Raw genomic sequence first — 10,719 nt, forward strand, 5'->3', positions numbered from 1 at the left:
GAGACAGTTGAGGCTAGAAAAAAAATATCCTGATAGAACTCTTATCTCTAGAGAGATGATTATGACCAGCTGAAGAGATAGTGCAGGCCTCTGGCTGCTGATTTCTAAAGATGTTGCATACAAAGCCAATGATGCTTCTTGTACTCCTGTCATCAGGAAGGCAGGCTGGCTGGGCAGAACAGGAATCTGATTTTCACAATGATTGCACAGGAGTCTGGGACTGGATTTTGACAGCACCGAGGTTTCTTTGTAGGATGATGCATCTGGTGGCACAGGCCAGCTGTAGTAACACTCTATTATGAGTTCCAGAGAAACCTTTACCTTAACAAACACCAAAGTGGCTATCCTTGGTCACCCCAGGATATCTCTATGGATTTTAGAGTTTCCAAAAAAATATTCCTTTTCCATATACTCTTTTCCCCACAACTGTGTGAGGAAGGCAAGCCAAGTATTATTATTCTCATTTTAAATATTAAGAAAATGAGGCCCAGCCAGCATGGCTCAGTGGTTGAGCGTTGACTTATGAACCAAGAGGTCACAGTTCGATTCCACATCAGGGCACATGCTGGGGGTTGTGGTCTCAATCCCGAGTGTGGGGCATGCGGGAGGCAGCCTATCAATGATTCTCTCTCATCATTGATGTTTCTATCTCTCTCTCCCTCTTCCTTCCTCTCTGAAACAATAAAAATATATTTTTTTAAAAAAGGAAATGAGAACCAGAGACAGAGGAAATTTTACCAATGGTCCAACAGCTTGTAAATGGAAGTCAAAAAATTTTAACCCAGATCTTGTGGCTCTGAGTGCTTTCTTAACAATATTTGGATTTTTTTCATTTATTCAATCATTCATTCATTCAACAAATATAGATCAAATGTTAACTCTATGCCAGGTAATGGGAGTTCTCACGCTGTTCATAGTCTGGAATTTTCCTTCAGTATCACTTCTTGGTGATACAAAGGGAACTATGGAAGGTGTGTTCCTCTGCATATATTAATCCCAGGCTCAGTAAATTTCTCCCATTAAAGCCTAGGAGGTTATTTTTTATCCCAGTAGAAATATATAGTTATGATAATAATCAATGCTCTTTTCACAGAAGACTAATAAACACCTGTCAAGGTGCCTCTCAAACAGCACATACCACCAATATCCACTCAGTAGAAAACTGTCACTTGCCAGACCTTCAAACTTAAGACTTTCTGAAGATTGCTGCTGCTCAGCTCTGGGGTTGCTATGAGCTGATCCAGGAATACTTCTGAAGTTGACGCAAGACTCTCATCTCTCCATACCCAGCAGTGGCCATTAGCTTCCTAGTATATATAACCCTCATGCATGTTAAGGAGCCTTTTCCCAACACTATCTAATCACACAGAACTTTTCTGCATCCCCTCACCACAGCTTACCTTTCTTATATCCCCATTTCCTTGAGGCTTTCTCTATGCTAAGTAAGTAGTAAAAATAATCTCGACTGAAGGTACTCCTCTTGGTTTCATATACTTGCTTTTTCATAGGGCCTTGTGCCTTTACAAAGTAATTTGCATAGTAGGCACCATGGCAAAATGATGATGAGAGAAACTTACATACAGGGGAAGGGCCTTTTCAGTGCCATGTTCAATTCACAGCCCAGGAATAGGGGCATATGTCACTTTTCTGAACAATTAGATGAAATGCGATGATTATCATCATGCTGTGGGGACACAATGCAGTTATTGCTAAGGGCAGAGAAACATCCAATCAATCAGGCATGGGCCTCAAAATTCCTGAAAGGACAAAACCGACCATTACTTCTTCCCCCTAACCCTTCATTTGCGCAACATATTAGGCATTGTCTTCAAATAGCTCTGGATGAAATCTATATTTATAGCTGAGCTCTTGTCAGTGTGGTCTCCAGTTACATGTACCTTGTAAACAAAATCCAGGCTAAATTGCTGGCTTCACTTCTAGCTACTCCAAGGTCTGTGTATGACCTTATGCTTCAGTGGTAGTTACTATCTCACAAGGCTCATTGGCAACCATTTGTCCCATCCTTTCAAAATTTTATATATCAATCAGAATATCACCTTTCAGACCCTCTGGCAATATAAGGGAGGGTTGGTTCTCCCACAAGGCCACAGCAGCCATCTCACTTCACAGGCTGATTTTTCAGGAGTTTAACAAGAACTTCAAAATGCACTATGAGATAAACCTTGGCCCCACAGCTTCTTAGCCCTTCCAATGAGGTGATTTGAAGGAGGGGCAGAAAGGTACAGGAAGACCTTAATCAGTCATAAAGTCCTGCTGTTAACCAGTCTTATGACTTGCTCTCTAAACTCTATAGCCATCCTGATCCAGGGTCTCAATCCCCTCATACCTGTCTTACTGAAATTGATATTTATCTTCATCTAAGGTTCTCTTCCCTTTTATGTACTGTTGTAAGGTTAGTTATTTTGAAGACATAGCTTTCGGTGTGTCATTTCTCTGCTCAAAGTCCTTCATTGACTATTTCTAGGACAATGTCCAAGTTCCCAAGGCGAGCATTCAAGACCCTCCACGCAATGCCCCACCCTAGCTATCCAATGTTATCTTTATCTACTTCCTCAAATGGGACTTCTGTCCTGCAAAGATCAGCTTTTCATTGTCCTGGCATATATCATATTTACCCTATCCTCAGTGCCTTTATTCCAGACTATCTCTCCTATCCTGTGCAGCACAGAATGTCCCCTAACTCTCTTCTCTGTCTATCCAAACACAAACTTATTGCTCAGTGCCCTGCTCAAAACATACCTCTTCCTTGAAGCCTTACCCAACTGTCTCCATCCATACCATGTGCAGTGTTAGGAATGCTGAATATCAGACACCTTCCCACACCTACAGAATCAGAATATGTATTTCAACAAGATCTTATTACACATTAGTTTGCGAGGCACTGTCCTAAACAACACTATGATTGTACCATTAAAAGAAGAGATAAAGATACCTATGACTTCCAATTATGATAGACAATCAAACTCTCCTTTGCTTTTCCCCATCTATTTTTCTCTATCTATTTCCCATCTTCACTATGTATTTCTTTTAGTTTGTGGAGATACAAGGGAATCAGGAAGGGTTTTAGCTTCCCAACCATCTATACCCCACAACCTGTTCCTTTCACCACCTTTGTGTCATTTGAGGACCCAAATTCCCTTGTTTTGATTTTCAGGCTTCCCTAGTCTGGGATCAAAATTTCATATAATTGATTTTGCTGCCAGCTAATTATACACACACACTTAACTACATTGGGCTCCCCTCCCCCAAAGGCAGAACAAATTGGTGAGTGAACCTATGAGCCTTAGTTTAAGGACAGGAAAGTAATCAGCAAGCCAGGTTAATAGATATACAGTAGTACCCCCTTATCCATGTTTTGCTTTCTGTAGTTACAATTACCCACAGTTAAGTGAGGTCCAAAAATATTAAATGGGACTTTACAGACATAAACAATTTAAATTTTAAATTACACACCATTCTGAGTAGCGTGATGAAATGACACATCTTGCTCCATCCTGCCCGAGACATGTCCATGCTGTATCTGTTATCCACCTCTTAGTCACTTAGCCAACTAGGTTATAAGATCAACTGTCATGGTATGACAGCACTTATGGAATTTAGCACAAATAAGGGAAAAGACTTATTAGAAATGTACGTAGAGCACTAATTCTAGTACACAAAGTACTGTTTAGGCTAACAGTGCTTGCAAATGCCTGATTCTCCTGGAATCAGAGTATTCTCCTATGCAGGCCAACCATTCTCCCTATTCTGAACTTGTCAGTAACATGACCTTCTCATCACAGACCCCAACAGAAGTTTCAGCTCAATTCATGCCAGAAAAAACACAAAGTCCAACTTAAAGAAGTTGAACTAATGAATTGTTACTACAGTTCTAGTACCCATAGCATCAGAATTACCCGAGGCACTTGTTAAATGCACAGACTCCCTGTCCCCGGCATAGATGAAATTAATCAAAACTTCACATTTAAGGGCCTGGAATCCCCATGTTTCAAAAGCTTTCTGGGTGATATGGGAGCCACTGTTTTAGTGCATTCCCAAGTAACAGTCCTCTTGGGCTACCTGATTCTTCACCAGAGCCTTGTTAAACTGGCTGCCATGCAACTGCATTCTAGCATCTGTCCCCTAGCAGACACCAAGGGCATTTCCTGTCTTCTTTACAAAGCTGCTCTATGCATCTGTGGTGACACTAAAGTGGAATGCCTTTTAAAGAGTTTTCCTATGAGACCTTTTACCTTCTCTGATTATCACATCCAGCAGCACATCCAGCAGCCAGTGAAAGACTTGTCCTCTCCCAGGTGAGGCCTTGCAGCAGGCTCAGACCTGCAGATTAAACAGCATCCTACGTGACCAGACTGGAAGTCCCTGCCCACAAAGGTCCTGATTACCAATGGGACCAGGAAATTGCTCAAGGTGGTTAACACTTCAAAGGTAGCCCAAGGATTCCAGAGTAGAGAGAACAACCATCACCGTTGTCACTACACATATGATATTCCAAAATAACTTATTTTTAAATCCCTCCAGACAGAAGTGCTGGATTCTGCAGAAGGTATAAAAGGCAAAGTTGTGAAGTAGGGGAGGCTTGTATCTAGGGTTCCTCAGTCTCCCTGTTCTTTCCTGTAGGCATCACACAGTGGCAGCTGACCCTTGTGCTTCCCTAGCCTGGTCTTGCTTCTGACCTTCCCTTCCTTTTACTATGCCCTCTACCCTCCAGCTCTGGTTGACTTCCCTCCAGGCTCTCTCTGAGTACAATGTGGTAGGTGCTAGATCATATAAGTAAATGCCCTTTAGGGTTTCAGGAAAAGTTCAATTAGGGACCAATCTGAACTAACCATTCCACTAAAGGTAAGTGATACAGTTACTTTCACTGTATCCCTGGCATCTAGCTCACCATGATTCTACATTGAGCTCCTAGCACTTACCACAGGCTGAACTCCAATGCTGGTAATCTGACAGCTATCTATGGTTGGACACTAAGAGAACCCCCCAAAAAGTATGATTGACTCAGAGAAACCCCACCCTGTGCCCCAGCAGTAAAAACAATTCAAAGATACATCCTGTCTAATTAACTATAAATGAGAAGTGTTACTATAGGGAGGATAACAAGTTATCAACTGGAATTTATAACTCACCAGTAAAATATGGGAGGGGGTAGAGAGGGACAACAATGGAGTTTCTTATATAGGTAAACAGTGAATTAACCAGAGCCTACTCAACCTAGACCTCAGAGCCTCATGGTCAACAACATAAAGATGTGTTTTTCAGTGTGTTTATTGGCATGTCCTTGACTCTGCTCATATTGGACAAATAAGAATTGAGCCATGGTGGCAGAATATTCATGGAGGTGAATATTTATAACCAGAATAAACAATAAAACCTTAAAAACCATCGAATGTGAAAGATCTAACATCATTGCCATTTGTTGTAGCTTTGGGCTATACATAAGTTTTTAAAATAAATTTCAGTCTTCTAATGGTATCATATTTGAAATATGAAAAAAAATCTGAATGATTTCAAGGCAGTTCACTCTGTAACAACTGTTACGTTCTGCCTGCTATGAATTGTCAGAGATGCACTCATGTGTCTTTTAATAACAACCTTGGAAACCAGTCATTTTTTTCAGTTGTTCCCTAGATGCTGATCACTCCTCCCAGCTAACTCCTCCTACCATACAACATGTTTCTAGGAAGCTCCCTATGGATCAGGTGTATCTCTGTCTCCAGTAGCACTGTATGCTGACAAGGGATAAACTTGTAGGTAAAGTCATTAATGAAAAATGAGACCAGGTCTTGTTCCAGGATGAGGGCAGCAATTGTAGCCCTTGGCAACATTAGGAGGGAGGTGAAGTCTGTCTTCACTGGTTTTACTGTCCTCCTCCCCTCCCTCTTCTCTGCCCTTAAGCCAGCAACACAGTCCTCCCAACCCCCATATCTACCCGTTCCTGCACCAGAGCAGGGTCTTCTAAGTAGAACCACAAACGTGAACAAAGAAACAGGAGACTTGTGTTCCAACCTGGGCTTTATCTAGCTGTATGATTTTGGAGAAGTCACTTCTCTCAGTCTCAGTATCCTCATTAATAAAATGAAAGAAAGACGATCAAAAGAACTAAAATGTATAGAGCTCTTCCCAAGTGCAAGACACTGTGCTTGAGGCTGTTTCTATCAATCATTCTTTTAATCTTCCCACACAGTTATTACAATGCTTACTTACAGATAAGTAATGTGAAGTTCTGAAGGGTTATGTGACTGGCTCAAATATGCAAAGCTTGTGAGTGGTAGGAGAGGGTTCTTTATTCAGATTTGCATGTCTGACTACATTGCTCCTGGGGGCTTGGCACAGATAGTCCCTAAGGCCCCTTCCACTTTTGACATCTTAGAAGCCTATGAAATCCTGCAACTGTCTGCTTCATCTTTTTAAGATGCCAGTTCCATAAACTTTTGTGAAAAGGACAAAGTTGGGTGACATAAACTGGAGATACTTTAAAGGGAAGTTGGTGCCTAAGTATAACAGTATGTAAACCAGAGAGACGAGACCTGAGTAGGACTTTAAAAGAGAATTAAAATAATGTGCCAGCTAAATTTTAAAATGCTCACCTCCACTCTGTAAGAGAAAGGGAAATAAGCTGTATGGAAGCTAAGATTCTGTAACTCACTACCCCCTGCCACCTTCAATAGAAGAAAGGAACTGGTTTGTCTCCAGGCAGCTTAATGGACCAAAAGTGGATGCTATGTTTTCTCACCAACTGAACAAGATTGCCAAACACTTCTCTAACTTTGTTTACTTTGTTTTCCCTGTGTCATCTTATGCCACTGTCACCCCTTGCTCTCTGAACTTTCTAGGCTATAGTGTGCACTTTATATTTGAGGGAGGGTAGTAGGATAATTGTAGTGGCCTGAGTCATGATAGTGGCAGTAGAGATAGAGATTTGGGAAGAGAGAAAATCAGCACTGATGAATATCAAGGGCTAGGAAGGAGCAGGTTTCCTATTTGGGTGAATAGAAGCATAGTAGAGCCAGTCCCTGAGATTGTGAATACTGGGTGAAGGGCCAGAGTGGGAGGGAAATTCATAAGTTGTCACAGAAGAGAAGTTTCTCTCCTCTGAAAAGCCCCCCCCCTCCATCATGAGTCTCTCCAGTGAAATGAATGCTAAATCATCACTCACATAGGTTTTAAACTTGTAATTCAGGTCTACATGTTCTCTCCCCAGAATTATATTATAACTAGAGGCCTGGTGGACAAAATTTGTGCAAAGGTAGGTTCCCTAGGCCTGGCTGGCGATCAGGGCTGATCTGTGGGGCGACCGGCAGGGTGATCGGGGGCCTTCACTGGCACCGCCTTGGAGGTGACCGGCAGGGTGATCGGGGGGCTGGCACCGGCCTGCTGGCTGGCTGGCCCTGCCCCTCACTGCCACCCACTTGCTGACTGGCCCTGCCCCCTTCCGCTGCAGCCAGCTACCTCCCTCTGTGGGGCGACCAGTGGGGTGATTGGGGGTCCCTGCTGGCACCTGCCTTGGCTGGCCTGGGGCCTGAAGGCTGGAGGCAGCTCCTGCATTGAGCGACTGCCCCCTGGTGGTCAGTGCACGTCATAGAGGCTGGTCGTTCCACTGGTTGTTCCACAGTTCAGTTGATTTGCATATTAGGCTTTTATTATATAGGATAATTCTAACTTCTGTTCCTGCCTCTAGCCTTGCCCCCTTCCAATCTACCCTCCATACTGCTGCCAGAGGATTCTGATTCATAGGCAAATCTCTTTATATCACTGTCTTTCTTAAAGCCCTTCAATGGCTCCCTATTGCCCTCAGCATAGAGATTCAGTACCCTCGAATGGTGTAAAAAGCACTTCACAAACCCACCTGCTCCTACAGATTTACATCTCTAAACACACCAAACTACTTGGAGTTCCCAGAGAACACTAGAACATTTAATATTTTTGTGCCTTTGTTTATATTGCCCCCTTTACCTAAAATGCTCTCTCCTGCACCTCCAGGGAATATCTACCCAATATTCACAACTCATATCACATATACCTTCCCTCTCAAGCCTTTCCTGACATCCTCACCATGACTTAATTTGTGCCTCACAACCAGTACAAGATCCTATTGTGATACCTATGGCACTTTATAGCACTTAATTGTTATATAGATTTGTGCCCTCACTAGAATAGAAGGACAAGAACTATGCATACAGTTTGGCACAGTTCACTCTTAGCAAAAGACCATTAAATTAAGGGATGAATGACTGATTAAATGAATAAGCAAATTAATGGAATGATGAACAATGAACAAATGGTGTCAATACTAGCAAAAATAAGATACAACACATTACATGTTCAGAGTGCATCACAATTTACAAAGCACTTTAAACTTTCTACCTAATTTGCCCCTGATAATATTGTGAGGCAGAAAAGGCAAACAGATGGCAACACCACATCCTTCTATAAATGACAGATTTGGGTGACTTTTGAAGGTCACAGATCTAGTACAACAGAGTTAAGATTAGAACTCAAGTAGCCTCAGTTAACCCAGAATTATCTCTTCAGTGGCTAACCAAATGCTATGAGAAAGAAAATTACTAGGTAATAGGAGCTTTTATTCTTTTAACCCCTACCCCCAAAATCCACTTTCTCCATATATTCAGTTTAGCAGCAACCTCTACCACAGCACTTTTAGACTTTTTAACATTTGGCACAAAGTCAGGTCAGTGTTACCTGGCCTTGTCAGCACTCCAAGAGCACAGCAGTACAGGGCTAAGGGGGGACCTCAAATGTTTTGCCCATTGCAAGTCTCATCAGAAAATCAAATACATAACTCTAAAAATATCCCCCGTGATCTATGCATGTAGCCATAGTGTCTGACAAATTCAATTAAATCTGTCATACATCATTCTCCACAGTGTTATTGAGAGAGACATAGTAGTATTGAATTTTAATTATTCAGCTTCTATTGATCCCACCATAATCTGGTGAGAATCATTTGCAAACTGACAGTCCTGTCAGGAGACAGCCACTATTATCTAATTATAAATCTCACAGTGTCATTTGATAAAGGTTAGGATTTTTCTTTCACATACACACACACACACACACACCAAAAAAAATTACCAACAAATTCCTGTATAGAAACCAAAATAATGCACACAGATTTTAACTTAAGCTGAGATAAGTGGAGCCTGGTTTGTGGCATCATTGCCTACCTCTATCACTCTTCCCACACTGATTGATCAATACACTCACACTGAGTGCTTGAGCACTGCCTTCATGCATGCTCCCGAGTTTATGCTGTAGGATTTCTCCACCAAGCCCCTTCATCTCCTACCATCATAACCGAATGGCATACTTATTCCAAAGGGACCTGTGATCCAAGATAAGGCTTCTTTGCTCATTATAATCAGTGGCCACCATTTTTGCATTCTCACAAATGTCATCAATGCCTCTATACAGAGGAATAAAGAGTGGTAGAAATTTCAGGTCCTTGCCAATGGGTGGGGAGAGAGTGGGGAAAAAATACCTAAAGGTACAATTTGATCTGCACCACCTGACCACCATGAAGGACTGGCCTAAGAAGAAATTGTCACCCAGCCAGTTAGTGAATCAGTCAATAAATAATTTTTGAATACTGATTTTGTGCCAGGAACTATGCTAGGCCCTGAGGGATACAGTGGTGAACAAAACATAAACATACTCGACCAGGATTTAAATAATGACTATAATTAATTTATTAAATGATTAAAACATGTAATAACCCATGAAGGAGAAATAAAATGTTGTTCTCACTTAATCTAAGATGCCAATGATTAGGCTGAGAAATGAAAGGTGAGTGGAGTGTTATCTGGGTGAAGAGCGAGGCTTGGAGAGACAAGAGTGTAGATACCCTCTAGGCAGAGGAATGACTGTGAACAAAAGTATCTCAGAACATGAAAGGTGCATGGTAAGGGAGAGGTGGTAGCAATAAAGGATGCTGAATATGGTTGGTATCAGGTGCAACCACTGGTGTGGCCATTGCTAATAGATACTTTCAAGGCTGGTTGCAGTAGGTATGGCTGGTAGGTAGGATTGCTGGTGATGGGGATTGCCAATAGATAGTTGTTGGTGATAGGCATGGAGTGTGGGATTAGAACTGAATAGTGGTTATGACTGTTGATTGGCATGGCAATTAATGGTATGTGTGGTAAGTGTATCATGGCTCTGGTAGAGAACATCACTTATGGCAGTGGGCAACACTGTTGATGATAACTTATGGAGGTGGCTATGTTCAGTTGGCATAGATAGAAAAAAGCAGGAATCCAACTTTATTTTTCTTAGATGGCTACCCAGCTTAAACAACATAATTTATTGGATAAAGCATCTTTTCTCCTCTGATTTGACATATGTAGCATATTTACTATATACTAAATTCCCACATGTATCTGCTGGGAATTATCACCCTGATAATTCCCTGAGACGCTGCCCCACCACAAAGGTCTGTGGGCACCTGTCAGGTGGTGGCTGGCATTGGTGTACCCTGGAACTTTTGTTGGGTGATCTCAGACCCAGCACTGGCACTGAGTTTGAATCATTCAGTCTGGCGAATACCACTTTTGTCCCTACCTGGTGACTCACTGAGAACCTACCTCTTGAAGGTCTCATACCACCACAGGTTCTTTCAGTGACTGAGTGTAACAGATAGCCGGCAGGCAGAAGAAGGTGAAGGCAGAGCTCGAGGTA

Source organism: Myotis brandtii, unplaced genomic scaffold, assembly GCF_000412655.1.
Source record: "Myotis brandtii unplaced genomic scaffold, ASM41265v1 scaffold39, whole genome shotgun sequence".
NCBI lineage: Eukaryota > Metazoa > Chordata > Mammalia > Chiroptera > Vespertilionidae > Myotis > Myotis brandtii.